Source organism: Mastigoproctus giganteus, chromosome 3 (genome assembly GCF_048544385.1).
Source record: "Mastigoproctus giganteus isolate SK-2022 chromosome 3, ASM4854438v1, whole genome shotgun sequence".
Taxonomy (NCBI): Eukaryota; Metazoa; Arthropoda; class Arachnida; order Uropygi; family Thelyphonidae; genus Mastigoproctus; species Mastigoproctus giganteus.
Window position 1 is genome coordinate 257,311,353 of NC_143577.1, and position 21,833 is coordinate 257,333,185.

At 36.1% G+C, this 21,833-nt stretch overlaps 1 protein-coding gene across 4 annotated transcripts in view; it reads left to right on the top strand.

The window, feature by feature from the left end:
- Positions 1-21,833, top strand: part of LOC150089094 (OTU domain-containing protein 5-A-like) — a 176,940-nt gene that overhangs the window by 45,519 nt on the left and 109,588 nt on the right. The window lies entirely within an intron of this gene.

Consider the following 21,833-nt stretch of genomic DNA (forward strand, 5'->3'; position numbering starts at 1 on the left):
GTGTATCTTCCATGACACTCAGATTTCTAGACAAGATCACATATCTCTATTAGAGATTACCCTGGCTTCTAATCTCACCTTGGTGTAAGCACATCACAAATATTGCTTCCTCTTCATCTAAAAAACTGTTTTCCCCTTTTCCTGACTACCAAACAGTCAGAAGAGTTTCCATGGGCTCTGTTCTTCAGAATTGGCTTCTGTAATTCTCTCTTTCTCTTCCAAACCAGTCTGAGCACATGCTGCAACCAGTCAACATCCATTAACTGGCCTTCAAACTCACAGAACCAACTTTTTTCCCCTCAATTATCCCTTCAACTTTCATTTTCTGGAACAACCTCCCTTTATACATATTTCCTGAAAATTACAATCTGCAGAAAATCAAGCTTTAATATCAACAAGTATCTTCTTTCATCTTGTCAACCTTCAAGCCACACATGATACTAAGTACTGAAGGTTCAAATATTCTTTGTGTATGGTGTTTCTTTTTATGGGATCTGAGTTAATAATGTTTGAGTTAGAACTACTGTGGAATCAAACTCAGCTAGAATTGGATTTGTTTTTATTATTAGTAATGGCAAATGATGATGCCATTAAGCAAGCTTATAAGGCATCAACTAAAAAAAAAAAAACTTTCTCACATCCTTCATTCCAACTATTCATTTGTTTATTTTTTCCTTGAATTTATTCAAACTACCTATCTCCACAACAACAGGTGGAAATTTGTTTCAACAATTAACTACCCACTGCTTGAAGACAAACTTCTGCACGTCTATCCTGCAAACATCCTTCCTCAGTTTCAGTTTATGTCCCCATGTGTGTAGTCGAAACATGAGGAAAAATACCAACAACACGAGTTTGGTTAGTCCATTCAAAGTCTTAAACAACTCAATCAGATCAACTCAACCACAAGAAAGGCTTCAATTCTGCAAATTGAAGCCTTTGTTGGTAAGACCACCCTTTTGTTCCCTTCACTAATCTCGTTACGTTTCTCTGCATCCATTCCAGCAGATCAACATCCTTAAAATGAAGCCTCCAAACCTATATGCAGTAGCCATGATGCAGCATAACCACTGCCTTGTACAATGGGATAATCACTTACTTCTCTGCTAGTAAAAAGTTCCTATATATCTTTGAAAAATATCCATGAGCATTCCTGGCAGCTTGTCTGCTCTGCACTGAGAACTTCATATCTGACCACTCTTATACCCCAGGTCTTTTTCATTTTCCAATATATCTTGAGGATAGTAACACAGTTTGTATATTAATCAGGGATTACTGCTGCCATTTTGCAGTACCTTGCATTTGTCAATATGAAAGTTCAATTGTCATTTCTCAGCCTGCCTTACCCAATTTTTCCATATCATGTAAAATAACTTGATTACTCTCATTATCCACCTTGCCAACCTTTATATCTTCTGCAAACTTAGGAATTAAGCCTGATATACCTTCATCATATATATATATATATATATATATATATATATATCTGATAATTAAAATAAATATGATTTTTAAAATAAAAAACATCAGCCAGTAGTACGGCAAAAATGCAGAGCGAAACGAAACGTAAAATAATATAAAATAAACAAACAGGGAAGGGAAAGTAGAAATAATAAGACAAAAAGGTAGTCGATAATCCCCTGTATAATTTAGTCATTAAACCCAATTAATAACAACGATGTAAATTTAAAATAATACCAATTATATATAATTTAGCGGTACCCCCCTCGAAGGTACCAGTTCCAAAAGATGTGAAATATCACCAAAAAAGGGGTTAAAGAAACTACAAAAACTAAAATATAAAAATGATAGACTGACCATTATGCCCCATATCGACAGAGGACCACGAGGCCAATAATGGTCATGGAATCGCTGCATTTCAATCGTCATACAAATATATGTGTATGTAAAAATAGATAAGTCATACCTTGCTTATTTATTTTTATTTTTATCCATCAAGTGAAACTTTGATTTTATATTTATATATATATATATATATATATATAGTAGTAGTAAGTAAATAATTAAATAATGGAGAGCGATTGGATTTAACTATTGAACTTACAGTATACACGAGAAGTGAACGTTACCTTGCAATACTAAAAATGGCCGAGCTGCACCATCCACATGTATATTTGTGTGTGTGTGGTGCACACTAGTGGTGCCTGGTATTAGAGTTCGAGAACAAAAATAAAAAAAAAATTGTGGTAATATTGAAATTGTTGAGGAATGGTGGTGGAGATGGTTAAAGGATGTGTGACGATGAGCGCAATTAAATACATACCAAACAAACTTCCCAGGATAGTTAAGAATTATAATAGCTTACAAAGCAGCAGAGAATAGATGCTTAAACTCTTAAGGGGAAAAGTAGGTTGTTGGTAAAGGAAGTTGGTAGAATCTCAATTATTGTGTTCATAAAACTAATGGCTCACGAGAAGAAAAATGTAGAAATGGGGGAAAGCTGAAAGATTAATGAGGTAGAGATAAATAGTTAGGTGGTTTGTTCGGCATGCATTTAATTGTGCTTATCGTATACATATTCATGCATCTTTTAATCGTCTTCACCACCATTCCTCAACAATTTCAATATTATCACAATTTTTTTTCATTCTCAAATTCTAAATAATACCATGCACTGCTAGTGTTTCACCACACCCAAATATACATGTGGATGGTGCAGCTCAGCCATTTTTAGTACTGCAAGGTAATGGGTACGCCCCTTCAGTTTTACTCCTATTTTTTTTTATTCTTATCATGACTGCATTTTTCTGGTTCTTTCTTGCTTCTGTAAGGTCATACAGGTCCTGTACGCTCTACTTATAATTATAATTATTGGCATAACTTATTAGGCCCTGTTATTACCGCAAATTCAACCGTCCATAACACGTGTTCAATAGCATACAGAACATGACAGAAACAGAAGCATTGCCATCTTTCTCATAATTTTGGTGGATGACCTCTGATGATGACATTGAAATTGAGTAATACTGCAAGGTGATCTTATTTTACTTACATATTATTTTAGTTACCTTATCCAATCTTATTTTGTCACTTTATTGTATTGTACAGCACTACATTTCTTATTCATTTCATCGAATTCACTTCTCGTGTATACCGTGAGTTTAATAGTAAATCCAATCGCCCTCCACTATTTAATTATTTACTTACTATTACTATACATTATGGCTATGGGTACTTTGCATAAGCAGTGTCCATAATACCTATTATTATCTTCCTGTTTACCCCAATAGCTCTCCACTATTCACTTATTTAATTACTACTATTATATATACAGCAGGCCCCCGTTATAATGTGGTTCGCTATACGCTAATTCGCTATAACGCTGTTATTATATTATAACCCGTGTCTGACTATAACGCTGTCACAGATCACTATAACGCTCTTTTACAGATTACATTTTTGACATATTTAATGAAATCGTTTCATTTGATGGAGTCGATAGCTTGAAAATGAATAGCAAAACAGCATTAAAACGTTTCCCACGACGAATTGAGAAATTTTCCCACGCTCAGTGAAATTTTCTTGCACGCTAATTTAATTTCAGTACAGTGACTTGTTACGTAGTTCCTAGATCAACATTTTAAAAAATGACGAAGTATATTGCTTGTGATATTTGCGTTATATGCATTTATCCGAAGTCTAGTCATCACTCAGTACCGTATTAGACAACGTGCGAAACGGACAGTTTACTTGAACATTGTATCATAATTAATGCAACCAACGCAGTTACATTTTCGAAGAATGAAAAAAAGAATGAAAAATCAACAACGTCTGAGCACAGTACGAAGACTATAAATGTAAGAAAAAGACTGAATTTGAAAATTAGACGTTTTGAAGCGAATCGATTCCGGTCAACGACAAGCGGATGTGTGCCATAATTTAGGACTTGCAACTTTAACTGTAAGAACAATTATAAAAAAATAAAGAATTAATTTTTGCAGCGGGAAAGGTAGCTGTTCCACTGCAAGCAACTAGGACTAGGCCGGCTATTAGGATTGAAATGGAAAGACTTTAGTTTTATTGAAGATAATGTCTAATTCAGAATTCAGTTAAGTTAAATATTAACAAAAAAAAAAAAAAAAAGAGAGAGAGAGAGAGAGATTAGCCAATATGATGGTCTGAAGAAAACTCGCCTAAAAAAAAAAAAAAAAAAATGTGGAACCATTTAAAACTGGTAAGGGCTGGTAGAATAGATTTAGAATCCAGGGAGTGCAGATCAAGGAGCCGAAACTTTCAAAAAAGAACTTGTTAAAATTATTGAAGAGGGGTATTATTATTATGTGTTATACTTCTCAACAAATTTTTAACATAGATGAAGCAGGACTTTTGTGGAAACGAATGCCTAAAAGAAGTTTCATATTGAAAGAAGAAAAAACATGCCAAGTTTCAAAGCGGCGAAGGATCAGTTGATGTTATTGTTGGGTGGTAACGCTGCGGGCCATTTAAAATTAATACCCCTTTTAGTTTATTTGGAAGAGGGCCAAAGTTCAACTCAAAATCCACACATTTTTCATGATTAAATTCATCCATTAAATTAAATCAATTAAATTCATTATTTTACTTGGAATTTTAAGTTAACTTTTGATGCGCAAGTAGTTACCACATAATTATACGTATGTAATGCAGAATATTTTATATGTGCAAATATTTGAATATTAAATATTTTGACTGACATTTGTGCATCTTTTCATTACCGTTTATTATTGATTAGGACATATCCTATGGCACCGACCGCAGCTCACAAATACATATGTTACCTTATGGGAAAGCGGCGCTCGCTTAGCGCGGATTCACTTAGCGCTCTGTTTTTCCGGAACGAATGATCAGCGTTAAGCGGGGGTCACCTGTATATTCACCAAAAATTCTATATACCACTATATATATATATATATATATATTTGTTAATCCAAATAACATCAGGATGCTATATAAAAAAACTGATATATAACCTTTTTCCTCCAGCATATCTCTGCTACCACTTCGGTAAAGCCCTCAACATTGTCAAACATAGAAAACTAATTGCCAACCATATTAACATAGATAATATAGTCAGCCATAATTGAAGTCATTATCCCTTAACTACCAGGTTTGTAAATGTATATATAATACAATTGGCCTCTGTGGCGTCTTGCAACATAGAAATTTCTTGTATACCCACCAATTGGCCAATTACAGTGTATTAACTCTGTATATATTTATAAATAACTATTATTATCTTCCTGTTTACTCCAATCACTCTCCACTATTTACTTATTTACTTACTATTATTATATATATATATATATATATATATATATACACATATATATATTATTCTTTTGTATTATCATTCTATTGTGGTTTAACTCGTCTTTGTTCATCATTAATGTCATTGTTTTTCGCCATGATGGCTAATTAAACATTGTCCGTGCCGGTGTTTTTTACCTAAAGATATTATAGTTAATACATTACTGGTCTTTAAGCTAGCCTATTCTCGGTTATCTTAATTACCCGCGGCCTATACATTTAGGATTTTGCAACTTGTTGCGTATTGCTAAAGAAAATTCCATAACACTTATTGATGAAAAACTGTAGCAATAGTCAAATTATCAATACTATTTTATAACAATATAATATAATTTATACATTTTTATACATTTTTGTATTACATCACATGGACGTCAATCTCCTACTTCTTCGGGGGCTTTGAGTGGATTGACGGCCCATTCGATGTAATGCATTATTTACTTACCCGTTTCTGTTTGCATCTATCACAGCTTTGCTATTTAATTAATTCTAAATTCTAAGGTTCTTTTTGAATTTTTTGGACTTACGTTTATCTTTTTCTTCTTAATTGTTGTTAGTTAATTTGTTTTATTTATTATGAATTAAATTAATTCTTTATAATCTCTACAGCAACTGTGATAGAATACACAAAGCCCTACGGGTAAGTTTTTTGTATTGCATTAGTAGGGCCGTCAATCCACTCAAAGCCCCCGAAGAAGTAGGGGATTGACGTCCATGTGATGTAATACAAAAATGTATAAAAATGTATAAATTATATTATATTGTTATAAAATAGTATTGATAATTTGACTATTGCTACAGTTTTTCATCAATAAGTGTTATGGAATTTCTTTAGCAATACGCAACAAGTTGCAAAATCCTAAATGTATAGGCCACGGGTAATTAAGATAACCGAGAATAGGCTAGCTTAAAGACCAGTAATGTATTAACTATAATATCTTTAGGTAAAAAACACCGGCACGGACAATGTTTAATTAGCCATCATGGCGAAAAACAATGACGTTAATGATGAACAAAGACGAGTTAAACCACAATAGAATGATAATACAAAAGAATAATAATAAGTACTCTGTTCGTACCCATGCATTGCTAAAACAGCTACTGGGACAACAGAAAAAGCTAGAAAGAAATTAAATAAAACTACTACAATAAATAAAACTACTATAATAGAATATTAAAAATAAAATGCAAATTGAACCATCATAATACAAAAGAATAATTACATATATATATACACGCACATCATTAATATATATATATAAAAACAACAATAGGTCCCCTGTACAGAACGTGGGAGACTCCACTAATAATATTAGTGTAAGGCGAGTAGTGTCCATTAATAAGCACTGTCTTATCCCACTCAACCATTCCTTTATCCATAGTAGTAACTTGCACTTAATACCACACTGCTCCAATTTGTACAGCAGTCTTTTATGTGCAACAAAAGCTTTCCCGAAATCCAAATACTGTATATGATAAAATTGTTTTGCATCCATTTCCTTTATTACTGTAACATAGTATCCAATCAGATTGGTCAAGCAAGATTGCCCCTTACAAAACCATGCTGTGACTCCAGTATAATTGTATTCCTGTATAGGTGTTACTGCATTACTTCTTTAACCAGTGACTCCATTATGTTCCCAGGAACAGAAGTTAAGATAGCAGTTCTGTAATCATTTATTGCCACTGTTTGGTCCACCTTTGTGAATTGGGGATGCATTTTGGTATCTCCAATCCTTAGGAGTCTCATCTGAATCCAAAGATGCCCTTATAATTATGGTTAAAGGTTCGTGTACCTCCCATGCTGCCTCCCTTAATATAATTGGATATATACCTACAATGTCTGCATGTCCCCATCCACCCCAGGTGCCTTTTTTTTATGTTACAGCAGGCCCTCTTATAATGCGGTTCGCTCTACGCTGATTTGCTATAACGCTGTTCTTATATTATAACCCATATCTCACTCTAACGCTGTCACAACTCACTATAATGCCCTTTTACCAGTGTACAGATTGAATTTTTGGCATGTTTAATGAAAACGTTTCATCTGATATAGTCGATAACTTGAAAATGAATAGCAAAGTTTCCCATGCTGACTTGGGAAATTTTCCCACGCTGACTGAAATTTTCTCCCATGCTAATTTAATTGCACTATGGTGACTTGATACATAGTTCAGAGATCATCATTTTAAAAAATGATCAAGTATATTGCTTGTAATATTTGTGTTATATGCATTTATCCGAAGTCTAGTCATCACTCGGTACAGTGTCAGACATCACCCGTAATGGACACTTTACTTGAACATTGTATCATAATTAATGCAATGCAGTTACATTTTTGAAGATTAATAAGGGCAGATAAGAATTAAAAAGTAGCATCTGGATGCAGTACGAAGCCTACTAAGGTAAGAAGAATACTGAATTTGAAAATTAAATGATACGTTTTGAAGCAAATTAATTCCATTCAACAACAAGTGGACGTGTGCAATAATTTAGGACTGGCAAGTTCAACTGTAACAACAATTATAAAAAATAGAGAGTTAATTTTAGCAGCGGGAAACACAGTTGTACCACTGCAAGCAACCAGGCCGGCTATTATAATTGAAATGGAGAGACTTCTAAATAATTTTATTGAAGATAATATCCAATGCACAATTTGATTAACTTAAATATTATTAAAGAAAAAGCGATTAGACTATGTGATGATATGAAGAAAGCTCACCTTAAAAAATGTGGACCCATTTAAAGCTAGTAAGGGCTGCTAAGATGAATTTAAAATCCAAGGAGAAGCCACAAGGGCAAATCAAGAAGGAGCCGAAACTTTCAAAAAAGAACTAAAAATTATTGGAGGGTGGGGTTAAACTTCTCAACAAGTTTTTAACGTAGACGAAACAGGACTTTTTTGGAAACTAATGCCTAAAAGAAGTTTCATTTCGAAAGAAGAAGGAAAAAAACATGCCAGGCTTCAAAGTGGCGAAGGATTGGTTGACTTTAATGTTGGGTGGTAATGCTGCAGGGATTTTAAAGTAAAACCCCTTTTAGTTTATTAGGAAGAGGGCCAAAGTACAGCCCAAAATTGACCAAAGTTATGAAAACTCGACAGGGCCATCGGAATAATAAATTCATGATTTTAATTGGCATTTTAAGTTTAATTTTGATACGTAATGTAGTTACTTACCACATAATTATATAGCATTAGCATTAGTAGAGGCATATGATGCAAGAAAGCAAGCTTATGCAGTATCAGCCAGAAAAAAAAAAAACTTCCACTTCACCCCCTCCGTTTGTTTGAAATACCTGTCCAGTTGAGCCTTAAATTTATTTAGGCAATCAACTTCCACAACAAGGGATGGAAGTCTGTTCCACCAACCAACTACCTGCTGGCTAAAGACAAATTTCCGGATATCTATCCTACATCTGTCTTTCCTCAATTTGAATTTATGCCCTCTCAGGTGATTCTGAGCAAGAGGCAGAATCCCATCAGCATTGAGCATGCTCAAACCATTCAAGGCTTTATACACCACTATCAGATCACCTCGCCAGTGCCTAGTCTCCAGACACTGTAATTTGCAAAACTTAAGCCTTTCTTCGTAAGAGCAACCCTTTGTTCCATTCACTAACCTTGTTGCCCTTCTCTGTACTCGTTCCAGCAGCTCTACATCCTTCTTGAAATGAGGCCTCCAGACCTGTATACAGTACTCAAGGTGTGGCCTGACCATTGCCTTATACAAGGGAATAATCACCTCCTTATCTCTGCTAGAAAAATTCCTGTATGTCATTGATAAGACACCATGAGCTACTCTTGCAGCCCGTCTGCACTGCTCAGAGAACTTCATATCTGCCTGCACAATTACCCCCAGGTCCTTTTCATTCTCTACCACTTTCAGTGTAGTACCACACAGTTAATACGTTGCTCTGGGTTTGCTGTTTCCCATATGTAGTACTTTACATTTGTCAATGTTAAACTTCATTTGCCACCTCTCAGCCCATCTGCTCATCCTTTCCAGATCCTGTTGCAGCAGCATAGCATGAGTAGTGTCCTTAACAACCCTGCCAACTTTTGTGTCGTGTGCAAACTTGGACATTAAGCTTGATATGCCATCATCAATATTATTTATAAATACAGAAAACAATAATGGACCCAACACTGAACCCAGAGGGACTTCACTAATAACATTAGCCCACGATGAGCAGTGTCCATTGATTACCATTCTCTGTCTTCTCCCACTCAACCACCCCTTTATCCATAGCAGCAATTTGCCTCCAATTTGTGCAGCAGTCTTCCATGTGCAACAGTATCAAAAGCCTTTCTAAGATCCAAGTATATAATATCAAAGTTATTCCCTGCATACAGTTCTTTTGTTTCTTTTGTGACTGCATCATAGTATCCAATCAAATTGGTCAGGCAAGACTTCCCCTTAACAAAACCATGCTGTGTCCGAGCTATAACTGAAGTCTTGTCCAGATGATCCTGCAGTGCTTCTTTAACCAGTGCCTCCATTAATTTTCCTGGAACAGAAGTTAAACTCAAAGATCTATAATTACTTGTGTCAGCCTTTGATCCTGCTTTCTGAATTGGGATCACATTTGCACATCTCCAGTCTATGGGTACCTCCCCTGAGTCCAAGGAAGCTCTCATAATTATGGCTAAGGGTTTGCTTACTTCCTTTGCTGCCTCTTTTAATATACAGTCAGTCCTCGTATAACACGTGTTTACATTACACGAATTCGATCATACACGATTTATAAATAGGGGAACGATATCTTATATAACACGAACCGAATTCGCTTATGCACGATTTGCCTTTGTGTTTACAAGAAATGGCAGTCGAACGCGGAATCAACCCAACTGAACGCAACACGATAGGAATGAAGAGAAGATTCTGAAAATGTATTTATGTGTTTTATATCAGTGAAGGAGAAACACATTTCACCATAATAACGTAAAAACCAACACAATTCCAGCTATCGGTATAATCGCAAATGCAATTAGATCGAGTTTACTACCAGTTTATAGCAGAAACGCAACTGGAAATTGTTTTTATTGTTTTATGGTAGTAACCCCTAGAAATGTGCTTTAGTAAAATGTGAGGTGTTAATAGTGTATCTCTGCCTTTACAGTGTTGTTTATTCAGTTACTACACATGCGCTACTTTGTTTATGTGTATCAAGCGTGCCTCCTCGTTTTATAGTTGTGCTTTATTCCCTAAAAATGAGTAAAATACTAATTGTGTCAAAAGGAAGTGTCCTGGTGAAGACACTGCAGATTCAGAGAGAAAAAGAAAAGCAATATCGATAAACAGAGGCGGACTGGGTCAAAAATTCTTACCCGGGAAAATTTATAGTGGCCTCATACTATGGTTTATGTCCAAAATCACACCTGCCTCCGGCCCACTGGGGTTTCCCCGGTAAGGCTTATGGCCAGTCTGCTTCTGTCGATTGAGAAAAAATATGAAATTGTGAAATGCTTTGAGCGAAATGAAAGACCATGTGATATTGCACGTGCTACAGACCTAAATGAGGCAACGCCGAAAATTACAAAGAATGCAGAGAAAAATAAAAACAACTTTCATAGCAGAACAACTCAAAGTGTAATTAAAATCCATTAGATTAAGACACATGAATTGGAAGAGATGGAATGGCTGTCATCTGTTTCGATAGAAAATCAAACAAAAAACAAGTTTGCTTACAATAAAAGCAAAAGCATTAGCCATATTTTATTACGTAATAGTCGTAATAAAATACGTAAGTATTTTATTACGACTATTACCTAATAAAATATGTAATCAAATAATCGTAATAAAATATGTAAGTATTTTATTACGATTATTTATTGTGTTTGGTAATGTTTTGGTTACAAATGTGTGTTCTATCTTGGGTGGTTGGCACCTAACCCTGTTTTTCCCATAGGGCCTGTTGTTTATATTGCACGATTTTGCCTTGCACGAGGGTTCTAGGAACACAACTATCGTGCTATACGAGGACTGACTGTAATTGGATAGATCCCATCCAGTTAAACAATAAACACTTTATATCAGTGATGAGTTAAATTTACCTCCTTTTTTTTTTAATTCTCAATAACTTGATAAAAAAGAGATTTAAAAAACAACAAAAGAAATATTAGAGAGAAAAAAATATAAGTATATACCTATATATTATTAGTATTAATATGCTTGTATAAACTACAATACAGTTAATATTAAACACAGTTTGTCTGTAATATTAAAACCATACACGTAATTCTAAACAATTTATTTCTCTGTAATTAAAAACAATTGTATTTAATAATAAACTCGATTTCAATTTGTCTTTATTTATTAATCTTAAAATTGATGTTTATTTTAAAGATTTAACTTTGATATTTCTTAAGTTTCCCCTTAAAACACTCAATGTGTTAAAAGTCTCATTACTTGCCTCATTCCTTAAAAAAAAATTGACTAATGTGTCCATTGCACCTTGAACTTGTTCAGATTGTTGGCACCGGTTTTGATTCACTTTTGGTTGTCATTATCTTTACAATTGTCGTTATCATCTTTGTTGAGCACAGCATCTGCAATGTCACTCTCTGTAGGAAAAAATAATTAGTTAATAAGTTGTCATTGACTCGTACAAATTCATCTATGTTATCTGTATTAAAACCTACAACGTTCTTAAGTAGCAACCATTTGGATAATAATAATAATGGCGCCTCCGTAGCCAGGTGGGCAGGAGCAGCAGTGTGTAGCACACGCTTCTTGATTAGACCGGGGTTCGAGCCTATGACCACAAAATACGGAGGATGCAGAAAGGTCAGGGAATGACCACCGCATGTCCCTGGAGCAATATGGCCTTGGTAGCTAATGCTCCTAAAAACTAAATAACAACAACAACATTTGGATAATGGTAAGTTGTTTTCTTTGTTTCCATCTTCTTCATCTACAATTGAAATTGCATTTGAATTTAATTTCGATTTCATGAAGCAATTCAATACGCTTGTCGAAGTAACGTTCCATGCATCATTCAATAAATTTATAGCATCCAGTATTGATATAGATTCGGTAAGTTTCTGTTCTCTTTGCCTGATCAGATATAGAACTAGAAATCTTTTATAAAATCCTTTCAAACTCTTGATTACACCTATGTCCATTGGTGTGAAATTGATGTCGCATTAGGAAGCAGAAACACTAGCTTAATGTTGGACAGATTTTGAATCTGGGGATGTGCAGGGCAGTTATGAACTAACAATAAAATATTTTTCTTCTTTTTGAATAGCTCCTTATTCCAATCATTTACGTATTGCTGAAAAATATCTGAAAAGTCTTCCAAGCTTTCTTGTTTGCAATGTATTCCATAGGAAGCTTCCTTACGTTTTTGAAACACAGAGGTTTTAGCAATTTTTCCGATAACAAAGTTTTTTTTTTTTTTTTTTTTTTTTTTCCCCTGTCATATTTGCACATACGAGCACAGTCACATGAGCCTTTGATTTTTTCCCACCAACACATTTTTTCCCTTTTGAATTTAAATATATTGTCCTGTGTCAAATTATAAAAGTGTCCTGTTTTGTCGGCATTTTAGATGTCTTCGCCATTGAAATCTTTCCTGATTTATGCCCAAAATTTGCTGTTATTGGATCTGCAGATCGAGATTGTCCACAAATTTTTGCATAAATGATATGTCAGTTTTTAAGTCAATCCAGCCAACCGTTGTTGCACACAAAATCGGCTCATCCAAGATGGAAGTTTGTTCCAGCAATCAACCACTCGCTGGCTAAAGGCAAACTTCCGCACATATATCCTACAATCGTCTTTCCTCAATTTGAATTTATGCCCTCTCAGGTGATTATTCTGAGCAAGAGAAAGTATCCCATCAGCATTGAGCATGCTCAAACCATTTAAGTTTTTATACACCTCAATCAGATCACCTTGCAGGTGCCTAGTCTCCAGACATGGAGACTAGGCACCTGCAAGGTGATCAATTTGCAAAACTTAAGCCTTTCTTCATAAGAGCAACACTGTTCCATTCACTAATCTTGTTGCCTTTCTCTGTACTCGTTCCAACAGCTCTACATCCTTCTTAAAATGAGGCCTCCAGACCTGTATACAGTACTCAAGGTGTGGCCTGACCATTGCCTTATACAAGGGGATAATCACCTCCTTATCCCTGCTAGAAAAATTCCTGTATATCATTGACAAGACACCATGAGCTACTCTTGCAGACCATCTGCACTTCTTAGATCTGCCTGACAATTACCCCCAGGTCCTTTACATTCTCTACCACTGTCAGTGTACAGTCCTTTACATTCTCTACCTGGAACAGAAGTTAAACTTAAACTAACAGGTCTGTAATTAATTTTCTCCCTTTGATCCTCCTTTGTGGATTGGGTCACAATTGCACATCTCAAGTCCATGGGTACCTCCCCTGAGTCCAGGGAAGCTCTCATAATTATGGCTAAGGGTTTGCTTACTTCCTTTGCTGCCTCTAATATAACTGGGTAAATTCCATCCACCCCAGGTGCCTTTCTTATGTTTATCTTCAACAATTTCTCCTCCACTTTACTGTCAGTTATTACAAGATTATTTAGCTTACTGCCAGAGTTGAATACACCTCTGGCATTCCCTTCCTGAATAACTCCTCATGTGCGAATGTAGATGCAAAATATTCATGATGTTTGTTAGCTACCTGAGCAGGATCATCAACAGTTGAACCACCATTATCAAGTGGACCAATCTGATTCATCCCCTTCCTTCTAGAGTTTACATAAGTAAAGAACTCTTTGTTCTTTTTCTTTGCATCCTTTGCCAAAGATTTCTCGTACTCTGCCTTTACCTGCCTAACCTCCTTTGTAACTTGGTTACAGATCAACTTATATCAATCATAGGCTTCTGTGTCACATGTTAATTTATATGTATCCCATGCATTTTTCTTCTTTGTCAACAATATCTGCCTGTGATGTCTAATTAGTTCATCTGACATCCATTTAGGCCTAAATGTTGAACACTATTTCTTTGTTGGTATGAAAAGCCTAGTAGCTTCCAAGATTAATTCTTTGAATGCTTCCCATTTTGAATTTGCTGTTAGTAACATCATCAGTTGGTCCCACCGTATTGAATTTAAATACTCAGACCAACGTAGCCACCTGTACGAAAGCAAAACCCTTTCCTTTACCCTTGATGGTAGTTACCTTTTTGAGTAAATTCCACTTCAGCAAACTGTGATCACTGCCACCTAGTGGTTCCTTAATCTGCAGATTCTTGATGCATGAAGAATCACTACTGATAATGAAATCAAGAGTATTACCCCCTCTAGTTGCCTCCCGAACATGCTGCTGTAGAAAACAATCATCCAATAAATCCACCCTTGCTAGTGTGTGAGTGACCAACCCACAAATTCCAGTCAATGTCTGGTAAATTAAAATCCCCCATTATAAGACACACTGATTTACTAGTCCACTCTATTTCTCTGCACAATTATACTCATCAGATTCATTTGGCATATAACACACACCTACTCTCATTTTTCTTTTCCCAGTGCTTATGTCACACCAAACAGACTCAACATTGCATTTTCCACTATCATCAGTTGGATGCACTTCCTTAGATTTTGTGTGTTTCTTAAATAACAGCATAACCCCTCCTTCCTTTCTGTACACATTGTACTCCCCAATTTCAGTTCTGCACTGCTTATGTCTGTGTGACACTGTGTCTCTGATATCCCAACAATATCTGCCTGTGATGTCTTGACTAGCATTTCAAGCTCATTGAATTTATTAACTATACACCTAGCATTGGTGCACATACTTGCATGTGCATTGGTGCACATGCAAGTATACATGCACCTGTTGTTACACTTGGTGTTACCCTAACACAGCCCATATTTACTTGTTCCACTATGATTCCCAACAGTCCTGGAAATCCCCATTGCCTTGCTTTCCAGGCTACTGTTCAATAGCATTTCAATAGAAGTAGTGCAAGAATCACTTTTACCTCTGCCAGCAGCTGCTGTTAATCTATTAGTCCATGTACCCCCTCCAAGCTAGCAGTTTTCCGACTCATCTAACTCTGCCTCGATAGCATCAGCAAATATTCTTGCACCCTTTCTATTTAAGTGTATCGCCTCACTGTAGAAGCAGTCTCTCCTGTTAACAAGCACAGACCAGGCTGAGAAAAATTCTAACCCTTGAACCTTGCACAATCTCTCCAGGGTCGAATTTATCGACAAGGCTCTCATTATATACTCCCTCCTATCGTGCCTGGGCAGAATTGCAGACACTTTCAAATGCAACCCTAACTCATGGCTTTTTTTCAGAATTGACTTGTACTTGTTAATTAATTCTGCCAGTCTCCTACTCTTAATATCATTAGTGCCAATGTGTACAACAATATCACCCTTTGTGTCCTTAAAAGAATTAGCTTTAGAAAATCTCTTTTCTGGCTGTATGGTCCGTTTCCCTCAGCATGAATTGTTGTGGAGGCTTCCATCCTGCAGTGGGTTGATTAATGGCTGCACTTTTTTTTTACCTCAGGTCAATCAAGGCATTGTGTAATTCCTCAGATAAAGTTCACCCTGTTCTAGATGAAATTAGAAGCTTATTACTTCAGATTGAAGAATGCCACCAACTGGTCACCTTATGTTGGATTCCAGCACATTCTGGTATTTTGGGCAATGAATTGGCTGATAAAGCTGCAAAAAATCCTACCACCTTAGATTTAACCAATATCCTTGTTCCAGCATCAGAACCTGCATGCCTATCAGAATGGACAATCTGGCACTCTCAAATTAATAATAAACTCTCGCAGTTTAAACAGGATCCGAAAATTTGGCACTCCAGTGTCCGTACATCAAGACGAGAAGTAGTCCTTTCAAGGGCAAGAATACTCATCTCATCCACCTTTATTTACTCACAGGAGACAGTTTACCACAGTGTCCACACTGTTCCCAAAACCTGACTGTTAAACTTATTCTCATTAACTGCCCCTACTATAGACAAGACAGAACTTCAACCCTGCTATCACTGGTAAATCTTGATAAACCAATAACTTTAGAGAATCTCATTGGTGACAAGGAAAATATTTCAGAATTTTTCAACTATCTCAAGCTGGACTTTTTAATTATTTCTAATTTTACGAAAGTTTCTGATTTCCTTATATTATAAATGAATAGGCACATAATAGCCATATCAGCTTATGCACCATTAAATTCCCATAACAACAAACACACAACACAGTGGAGCAGTGTGGCAACAGTGGCAAATTATTGCTGTGAATAAAAGGATGGATGAGTGGAAGAAGACAGAGTAGTTATCAAGGGCAGATTAGTCCAAGAAAGGCATTCATTGCTGGGATTGTTGATGTTTTCAATATTCATTAATGATATTGATGAAGGCATAATCATTAATAAGCTAAATTAATGGGATCTTTACTCTTGCTCAGACAACACACGTAAAGGGGCATAAATTTAAATTGAGTAAGGGTGGTTGCAAGATAGATCTACAGAAATTTGCTTTCAGCGAGAGAATAATTGATTATTGTAACAAACTTCCATCTGGGGTTTTTGGAAGTGGATAACTTGAATAATTTTAAATAGAAATTAGACAAATTATTAGAGGCGGGTGGACCTATGATAATGTTTTTTTTTTTTTTTTTGGCTGGTGCTTTATAAACTTGCTTTCTAGCATCATTTGCCAATAAAAAAAACATTGTAAAATACCATAGATCACTTGTGTTTAAATCTGGGACAAGTAAACCTTCACCTAAATCCTGAACCACAGGGGTTGATAAATGTAGGTAAACTTCAAACAGTGATAAGAAGCAGGCAAACCTCTATTTTCTTGGCTGTTTCTGAATGTGGCTGCTTACTGCTTGGGTATTTTGCTTCATTTAGGGAATAGGTTATCCTTCTGAATATTATTTGTATTTCGAACAAACGGAGGGGTGGATTGGGAGTGGTTTTTTTTTTTTTTTTTTTTTTTTGGCTGATGCTGCATAAGCTTGCTTTCTTGCATCATATGCCTCTACTAATGCTAATTAGAAGAAATCAGATGATAGATCACACATCTCCCTTTGTCAGGTATATCCATTATGATTGGTGGCTATGCTTTTCAGTTTTGATTAGGTTTTCTAATTGAAATTTTGTATTGTTCTGTTGTATATATTACTTCAAATTGAAGCACACTGAAAGAAATGCCATACATTTCTGCTTCTATAAATAAAAAAAATAAAGACCACAGGAATGACAGAAACAACCTCTTATATTTGAGAATTACTAATAAATTATGCACAAAGGATGGTAAAGGCAGACACATCAAAAGTACAATAATCCAACATCTGATTTTTCAGAAAATCCAGTGATCTGGTATTTGATTGGGATAAGCAGTGTTATATACCCGCCACAACTTACTAAATACTGATGCACTGGGTGGCATCACAACAAAAATTGTTGCTGCAATGAAACTTTGAGGGGAATTTAATTCTAAAACAAGTACATTTAATTTAATTCTAATACTGTACAGCACTTGTTTTAGAATTAAAGCATGTTTGTATTCTGTAATTAATTTATGACATGGGGAAATTGATAGGATTATTTTGATTTCTGTGAGTAAAATTATTCACTTATTGATAATTAGCAATGGGGAACTGAAGAGTTTTTTTATTCCTCTAGTTCTTACATGAAGCATTATTTTATTAATACAGTTATCATTTTTAAAATAGAAAATTTTATCCAGTTGTATTTAACCCAGAGAAATAAATAAATGAATACATATTTGAAGATTTTTTTTTAATTCATTACAGCATTAAATTGTATATCTAGTGGAGTTCTGTTTTGTGTACAGTGTTCATAAGTTGCGTATTTTTAACTGAGGAGTGATCCTGCAATTTTTCATGTGCATTTATTTATTTATTTATTTGTGTTGCCTATGTCATGCCAGTAATTCATTTAGCATATAGGATGGATCATATGAAGAAATTTAAGAGCTCTCAATTTTCACAGAATTTAATTATCATTGGACTTTATCTAGTTATATTGTATCATGAGTTTGGCATATACACTGCATCTGGGAACTAATCAGTCTTCCACAGGCTCCAAGGTACGTTATTAGCATTAGTTGAAACATATGATGCAAGAAAGCAAGCTTATACAGCATCAGCCAAAAAAATAAACAAAAAAACTCTTCCCATTTCACCTATCCGGTCACTCCAAATGTTTGTCTAGTTCAGCTTAACATTTATTTAAACTATCAACTTCCACAACAACAGATGGAAGGCTGTTCCAGCAATCAACTACAAGCTGGGTAAAGGCAAATTTCCACACATCTCTTCTACAACTGTCTTTCCTCAATTTGAATTGATGCCCCCCTCAGGTTCTTAATCTGAGCAAGCGGAAGTACCCCTTCAGCATTGAACCTGCTCAAACCATTCAAGGCCTTATACACTTCGATCAGGTCACCTCATGGGTGCCTAGTCTCCAGAAGCTGCAAGTTGCAGAACTTCAGCCTTTCTTTGTAAGTTTGTTCCTCTCACAAATCTTGTTGCCCTTCTCTGTACTCGTTCTAGCAACTCTACACCCTTCCTAAAATGAGGCCTCCAGACCTGTATACAGTACTCAATGTGTGGCCTGATGATTGCCTTATACAAAGGGATAATCACCTCCTTGTCTCTGCTAGCAAAATTCCTATATATCATTGACAAAACTCCATGACCTGCTCTGGCAGCCTGTCAGCACTGCTCAGAGAACTTCATATCTGACTGCACGTTACCCCCAGGTCTTTTTCATTCTCTACCTCCCTGAAGTAGTACCACACAGTTGGTATGTTTCTCTTGGGTTACTGCTATATAATACTTTAGTTACCACTTCTCAGCCCATCTGCCTAACTTTTCTTGATCCTGTTGCAGTAGCATACTGTCTTTACTGTCATTAACAACCCTTCTAACCTTTGTATCATCTGCAAACTTCGACATTAAGCCTGATATACCTTCATCAATATCATTATTAAATACACAAAACAACAATGGGCCCAGCACTGAACCCTGGGGGACACCGCTAATAACATTAGTCCACGTAGAGCAGTGCCCATTTATTACCACTCTCTGCCGTCTTCCACTCAACCATCCCTTTATCTATTGCAGTAACTTGCCCTTAATGCCATACTGCTCTAATTTATACAGCAGTCTTCCATGTGGAACAGTATCAAAAGTTTACTTAAATCCAAGTATATGATATAAAAGTTATTTTTTGCATCCAGTTTCTTTGTGACCACATGGTAGTATCCAATCAAATTGGTCAGACAAGACGTTCCCTTAACAAACCCTTGCTGTGTCTGAAGTATTACTGCTGTCTTGTCTAGATGATCCTGTATCACCTCTTTAACCAGTGACCCCATTATTTTCCCCAGAACAGAAGTTAAACTGACAGGTCTATAATGATTTGTGTCACCCTTTGAACCGCCTTTGTGAATTGGGGATACATTTGCACATCTCCAGTCCATGGGGACCTCCTCTGACTCTAAGCATGCTCTCATAATTATGGCTGAGGGTTTGCTTATTTCCCTTGCTGCCTCCTTCATTATAACTGGATAGATTCCATCTACCTCAGGTGCCTTTTTTGTTTAACTTCAACAATTTCTCCTCCACTTTACTCTCAGTTATTACAAAATCACTTAGTTCCCTGTTAGAGTTTGATAAATTTCTGGTATTCCCCTCCTTGAATAGCTCCTCTTATGTGAATGTAGATGCAAAGTACTCATTCTATTTATCAGCTACTTGAGCAGGATCATCAATAGTCGAACCATCTATGTTAAGTGGACCAAGCTGACTCATCCCCTTCCTTCTAGAGTTCACATAAATAAAGGACTCTTTGCTGTTTTTCTTTATGTCCTTTGTGAAAGATTTCTCGTAATCTGCCTTTGCTTGCCTAACCTCCTTTGTGACTTGATTACAGACTAGCTTATATCTGCCATAGGCTTCTGTGTTGCCTGATAATTTATTTACATGCATTTTTTTTCTCTGCCACAAGCCTCATTAATTTATCCAACATCCATTTATGCCTGAACCTTGAACAGTATTTCTTAGTTGGTATGAAAAGCCTAGTAGCCTCCAAAATTAAGTTCCTGAAGACTTCTAATTTAGAATTCATCATTGGTAATATCATCAGTTGATCCCACTGTATAGAATTTAAAAACTGTCTGAGACTACTGTCTACAGAATATACAACAAAAACTTTATGAAAACAAAAACCCTTCCCTTTAGCCTTGATGGTAGTTACATCTTTTAAGTAAATCCCACATCACTACACTGTGATCACTTTTACCTAGTGGTTCTTTTATCTGCAAATTCCTAATGCATGCATCATCACTTCTGATAATCGCATCAAGGATATTACTCTCTCTGGTTGCCCCTCTAACTTGTTGCTATAGAAAACAATCCTCCAATAAATCCACAAAAGTCTTGCTAGTGTGCGAGTGACCAATCCACAAGTTCTAGTCTGGAAAGTTAAAATCTCCCATTACAAGACATTCTGATTTACTGGCCCATTCTATTTCTCATTATACTCTTCATTATATTCCTCATCATAGTCATTTGGCCTATAACATACTCCTACTCTCATTTTCCCTTTCCTGGTTTGTCACCAAACAGACTCAATATTGCACCATCCACCCGTGTCAACTGGATGCACTTCCTTAGATTTTGTGTTTCTTAACTAACAGCATAACCCCTCCTACCTTCCTTACTTGTCTGTCCTTTCTATACACAAGAGCCTGTCTATGTGGGCGCCTCCGTAGCCAGGAGCAGCAGTGCATAGCACACGTTTCTTGATCAGACTGGGGTTCGAGCCCGTGACCACCAAATACGGAGGTTGCGGAAAGGTCAGGAAATGACCACCACATATCCTCAGAGCAATATGGCCTTAGATGCTAATTTTCCTAAAAACCAAATAATAACATAACAACAACCTGTCTATGTGTCTGTCATTTCTATACACAGTCCTGTCTACGTGTTGTGTCTGTCCTTTCTGTACACATTGTACTCCCCAAATTTCAATTCTGCACTGCTTATATCTGTCTGACACCATGTCTCTGATATCCCAACAATATCTGCCTTTGATGTCTTGATCAGCACTTCAAATTCATCAATTTTATTTTCTATACTTCTAGCATTAGTGTACATGCAAGTATACATGCACCTGTTCTTACTCTTCGTTATCCTAATGCAGCCCATGTATTTACTTGTTCCATGATGACTCCCAGCAGCTCTTGAAGCCCCTAGCAACTTGCCTTCTAGGCTGCTGCTCATTACAATAGAAGCAGTGCACCAATCACTTTTGCCTCTGCCTGCAGCTGCTGTTAATCTTTTAGTCTGTGAATCCCCCAATCTAGCAGTTTTCTGACCCACTTAACACTGCCTCCTGTTAGCAAGCACAGACCACGCTGAAAAAAATTCTACCCTGTGAGTCTTGCACAGTCTTTTCAGGGCTGAATTTATTGACAATGCTCTTATCATATACTCCTGATTTATGAACACAGTGTGCTCCTGTATGTGGTTGGAAAAACAAAA